We start from the raw sequence: 6,432 nt of genomic DNA on the forward strand, positions 1-6,432 counted from the left end.
GCACGGCACAGCGGACACACCAGGAACCGCGGTGTTGGCCGTCGAATGGCGCTAGCTGCGCAGCATTTGTGCACCGCCGCCGTCAGTGTCAGCCAGTTTGCCGTGGCATACGGAGCTCCATCGCAGTCTTTAACACTGGTAGCATGCCGCGACAGCGTGGACGTGAACCGTATGTGCAGTTGACGGACTTTGAGCGAGGGCGTATAGTCGGCATGCGGGAGGCCGGGTGGACGTACCGCCGAATTGCTCAACACGTGGGGCGTGAGGTCTCCACAGTACATCGATGTTGTCGCCAGTGGTCGGCGGAAGGTGCACGTGCCCGTCGACCTGGGACCGGACCGCAACGACGCACGGATGCACGCCAAGACCGTAGGATCCTACGCAGTGCCGTAGGGGACCGCACCGCCACTTCCCAGCAAATTAGAGACACTGTTGCTCCTGGGGTATCGGCGAGGACCATTCGCAACCGTCTCCATGAAGCTGGGCTACGGTCCCGCACACCGTTAGGCCGTCTTCCGCTCACGCCCCAACATCGTGCAGCCCGCCTCCAGTGGTGTCGCGACAGGCGTGAATGGAGGGACGAATGGAGACGTGTCGTCTTCAGCGATGAGAGTCGCTTCTGCCTTGGTGCCAATGATGGTCGTATGCGTGTTTGGCGCCGTGCAGGTGAGCGCCACAATCAGGACTGCATACGACCGAGGCACACAGGGCCAACACCCGGCATCATGGTGTGGGGAACGATCTCCTACACTGGCCGTACACCACTGGTGATCGTCGAGGGGACACTGAATAGTGCACGGTACATCCAAACCGTCATCGAACCCATCGTTCTACCATTCCTAGACCGGCAAGGGAACTTGCTGTTCCAACAGGACAATGCACGTCCGCATGTATCCCGTGCCACCCAACGTGCTCTAGAAGGTGTAAGTCAACTACCCTGGCCAGCAAGATCTCCGGATCTGTTCCCCATTGAGCATGTTTGGGACTGGATGAAGCGTCGTCTCACGCGGTCTGCACGTCCAGCACGAACGCTGGTCCAACTGAGGCGCCAGGTGGAAATGGCATGGCAAGCCGTTCCACAGGACTACATCCAGCATCTCTACGATCGTCTCCATGGGAGAATAGCAGCCTGCATTGCTGCGAAAGGTGGATATACACTGTACTAGTGCCGACATTGTGCATGCTCTGTTGCCTGTGTCTATGTGCCTGTGGTTCTGTCAGTGTGATCATGTGATGTATCTGACCCCAGGAATGTGTCAATAAAGTTTCCCCTTCCTGGGACAATGAATTCACGGTGTTCTTATTTCAATTTCCAGGAGTGTATTTCATTTCATTTCATTTCCTCATGCCCCGTCGGCCTACTACAGGCTGTGTACTGATTGCAAGCACAGAAACATTTGTGCCCACAATCCATTTCACATGCTGGAGAAAGAAGCCCCCATCTACTATGTTGGTGCAGGTTTGTAAGTCATGAGTTGCATAATTGTCTTCTGGAAAAGCATCATAGAGAGAAGATTTCTTTCATTTCCTCATTCCCCTTCTTTAAAGAAAGACAACGGGAATAGAGGTAAATCATATTCCATAAGCTTTCCAACATCCTCATCACTCTTTTTTCCAATGGCTGTTCTTTGGAAAACTGTCAGAGGGTCCACAATCACCGTTTCACCACACACCTTTACCACGTGGTTCATAATCGCCAAAGACATCACCACTTTCTTCTTAGAAAGTTATATGTCACCAAATTTACAACCAATATAACTCTTCGTGGTTCTGGTACCTATTTATAGGGTTTGGTAACCATTTATTTTTAAGTTTCGGATTATCCCTTTCGAGAGAGACATTAGTGAATTCATTTTTGGAAAAGGAGGATGGTCGCTGAAGCACTCATAGATCATTGCCCGGTATTCTCCATCCCTAATTTGCCGTGACACCCGGAGATCAACATGCTGGTTCCCACTTGAAAAAGCCACTCCAGTAAACTCCTCTAATCATGAACAGATGGCGGTTTCTCCAGGAGATCCTCCAACCCGCTTTGCTGGTTATGCCTCTTCCTCATTTAAAACCACCTGAGCTTTTAATGCACAAGAAGATGCAGTTCTGTTTATGTTGAAATAATCCTTAGCTGCAAAATCCTTGAACACATCTGCCCAGCTAGTTTTTAATGCTATCGTATCTTGCATATAAAGATGGTCACATTTTGCATACTGAAAATAACCACCTGCAGGGAAGAATCGTATTATTTTCTGAAAACATTCCAATCACCATGAAATAAAACTTATGAACTTCTTTATTAATGAAACCATATTAAAATACTGCACCCACAAGGCTGCAGCAGGCCCATTTTCTTTGAGACGAGCCACCTTATTCTTAAATTTATTTAAAATGGATGCCAAACAATCATCTCTCTCAATTTCTTTAACAGTAAGATGACCTTTATTGCTCTAAAAGCTGATTACACTCTTCTTCTTCTGAGACACTGGCATCTTCCAGAATGATCCGAACTAAAACAGCTTGAACAAGTAAGTGTCCCCTCACATCTCTGCTGTAAGCATTTTCAGTTAACATCGTTTCAACAGAATTTGTGGCATAAACTAAGCTTAACACTTCTCTCAGCCCAACCCCTACCATTATGCGACCGATGCACCCCATGAACGACATGAGTGTATGAAATTCTCCCCTTCCACTGAGGAACTGCTGATACTTGTGGAGTGGTCTGCACGGAATGAAGCCATTTCACACTCATCCACAGCATATATGGTATGGTGGGTGTTAATATGTCAGAAGGAATTGGATTAATTATGTTCAACTCAAGGGCAGTAATGTGCCACACTGCAATCTGGTGTTCAAATATCTGTGGTTCAAAAATGGCTCTGAGCACTATGGGACTTAACATCTGTGGTCATCAGTCCCCTAGAACTTAGAACTACTTAAACCTAACTAACCTAAGGACATCACACACATCCATGCCCGAGGCAGGATTCGAACTTGCGACCGTAGCGGTCACGCGGTTCCAGACTGAAGCGCCTAGAACCGTACGGCCACGCCGGCTGGCGATCTATGGTTCCATGACACCCAGTTTGCCTCCTTCTGTGGAAGAGGGAGCCGATTTAACCTTCTGGACCTCTTCAGATGGTGGGAGAGCTGAGCCCAGGGTGATGTATTTAATGCCCCCATACTGTGGAAAGTATTCCAGCCGGTCGCTAGTGGAGACATTGAAATCAACATTGTCGGATACATACTGACAAAATGTTCCACCTGGGACAGGCTTTCAGTGTGGCAGACGGCTGATAGTTCCAGCTGTTGTGCTTCGTAGAATGTTCGACTGAATCCCAAACCAGCAAGCAGATTGATCAAAGTTTTTGATCCAGACTTCCTGTGAATGAAGAGTGTGACTGCATGTAGTATAGGTGATATGAATGATCGACGGCGGATGGCAGCAATGAGGTCATGGAATAAAGATGTCAGCTTTCTTTTAATTTTCTGTTTTGCCCTTTTCTTCGCTGATACGCAGTTCATGAAGACGTGCAGTGTACGAGGTATTTACTCAGCTTCACTAAAGAATTTGTCAGAGGGTGGAGAAACAGAAATATCATACGCCATTGACTGATGCACAAATAAGAAGAGCTTGACATCATTCCGCATCATGTGCTGCCACCTGTCACACCTGCAGAACAAAATTTATCCCTCAGTGCTATTCTACTGTACATAAACGAATTATAGCCATTTAATATTTTGGTCTTAATCAACTTCATTTAACAATAAACAATTTCATACCATTAAAGCATTGTTTTCATAAATTTGCTATTTTTCCACCTCTTGTAACACGAAAACTATTGGTCCTAGGGAAAAAAATGAATAGTACGTTTTTTTGTAGTAAATTCAGCGTACTTTAATTTTGTACTGGGAAACATTTTCGCTAGAAGCCACAGTTTCCGAGTTATAAAAGAAAAACTTAAAAATGCGACCTTGAAACGCGCCACTCGCCCCAACGCTCACACCCTGCAGGCCAGGATTATTAGTGTGTTGTTCATGACAGTACCCCCTAAGGCTATACAAAAATTTGTGACTACACGAATTTTTTCCCCTAACCGCCATTTTTTGGTCTTCGTTGACTGGGCTATTGTCAGACTTCGTAGGCTGGGCAGACTGGTACAACAGCACAGGCGCCAAACTTCGGCGTAACTAACATCAGACTTTAAAAAAATGGTTCTGAGCACTATGGGACTCAACTGCTGTGGTCATTAGTCCCCTAGAACTTAGAACTACTTAAACCTAACTAACCTAAGGACATCACACACATCCATGCCCGAGGCAGGATTCGACCGTAGCAGTCGCACGGTTCCGGACTGCGCGCCTAGAACCGCGAGACCACCGCGGCCGGCCATCAGACTTTAATGCTGTGTAACCTCCCCACAGAAATGAAAGTCTAATCTTACTCAAATGGAAATGGACCTAGAGCTAAGTGTAACCTCCCCACAAAAATTTAAATGACAATAATTATTAGTAATGGAGCCAAGTGTAACCTTCCGGAAAAATATTAATGACAAAGACAATTAAATAATAATTAGCAATCTGACCTAAGTATAAGCTCCCGTAAAGTAATGAAAGATAATCGCATGACAATGAAAGTACACTGTTGATCAAAACTCAATTAAACCGAAATGTCGGTCTTTGGCCCTGTGCAAAAATCAGAATTAATTTCTTACCTTAGTAAAACTGCATGTCAAAATTCTGCTCTTATTCTGCGCCACAGCTTGCAGCAGATGCATCGCAATAACTAATTTTTTTTGAAGTTAATTGAAAAATTTTTTTGTTTAAAGGAAATGGAAGGAAATCAAATGATTGTTTGTTAAAAAATTGCTTTTAAATAAAAATTATTATTGGGGGCGATTCTTACAGAAATTACACTTAATTAACATCATTAGCTGATCGCAAAGCTGCATAATAATATACCTTGTCCTGAATCTCGACCATTGCGGTGCCGACGCCCGCCGACTGCTCTGCGCTACCACTACTGACAGACTCCCGCTCGCTACCTCACTCGGCTACTACTTCCAACAGACTACTGTACTGCACTGCGCTTCGAGCGCAACTGCTCTGGTCAGAGATTCTACAATGCCTCATCATCGCTGCCAACGAGTACATACGCCTTTCATAACCCTCCACTGGGGGGCAAAAAATTTGGCAGCGATGGTGAGTCATTTGGACTTGCCATCGTAACAAATTTTTCTTTTAATTAATTAACATTTACAAAATATTTGGATGTAATACATGAATTAAATGTTGTGCGCATGCACCGATTACAAAACATTACAGACAAGACAAAATATAAGTACAATGAGTAGAGAGCGTATCAGCAATTCAGAAAAATGTATATACAAATTATTTGACAAATAACAAAGTGCACACGCACTGTAAGATTCTATAGCATTTTTTTTTTGAACAAAATCATGTTGACAAAGGACATGAGTGCACATGCACTGCAGTGGAGAACATATCAGCAAAAGACGAAATGTATATACAATGAGTAACAAATGACATAAATCATGAAAAGTATACAGAATGAACACAAATCATATCGAAAATTGAGAAGAGTGCACAGGCACTAGAGTTCAGTTGAAAACATATTCACATAAGTGCACATGCACTGAAAACTTTTGAACATTTTTATAACAAATAAACGCAAGGGTAGAAAAATCATCAAATCACAAAAAGTATGTACAATATAGATGACAAGAGTGCACACATACTGCACTTCAGAACAAATCAAAAAATGTCTTTAGTATTTTCACAATAAATAAACATAATAGCAAAAAATCATGTCGACAGGTGACATAAGTGTACTCGCACTGGAGTTCAACAAATCAAGAAAAAATGTATAGGCCATGAACATAAATGGTGTTGGTTAAAAATGATTTTCACTATTAGGATAGGAAAGGAAAGGATTGCATCATGGTTGTAGCACTTTAGTTTGCACACAGCTGCACGAAAGTCCATATCTTTCCACAGAATCACAACACTAAGTGATACAATCTGCAGTTCCCTTCCCAGAAGTATTTATCAGCGTATCAAGACACTGAAACGTCGTAGTAATATTCCATGCTATCATTTGGCAGTACACCAGGTACACCAAACAGTGGGACCATAATAACGTCTTCATCGCTTACGGTGGTGGACAGCATGTCGTGTCAACACCACGCTCTTAAGAGGCGGCACACCAACGTAGAATTAGTGCAAAAACCAAATATAGTGCTCCATGATAATGAGGATGGACAAGACAAATGGATGTTACAATAATTTCAGGTAGTTAGGTCAGAAGGTGAAGGACATTAACTAACACACAAGTCTTGATTAGTGATTACATAAGTAGTTTGCGGCATCCATACTCTAGTTATTGAACATTTCTGTACCAAGTATTTTAGTATTACAGAA

The sequence above is a fragment of the Schistocerca nitens genome, chromosome 4 (genome assembly GCF_023898315.1).
Source record: "Schistocerca nitens isolate TAMUIC-IGC-003100 chromosome 4, iqSchNite1.1, whole genome shotgun sequence".
In the NCBI taxonomy this organism is placed as follows: domain Eukaryota; kingdom Metazoa; phylum Arthropoda; class Insecta; order Orthoptera; family Acrididae; genus Schistocerca; species Schistocerca nitens.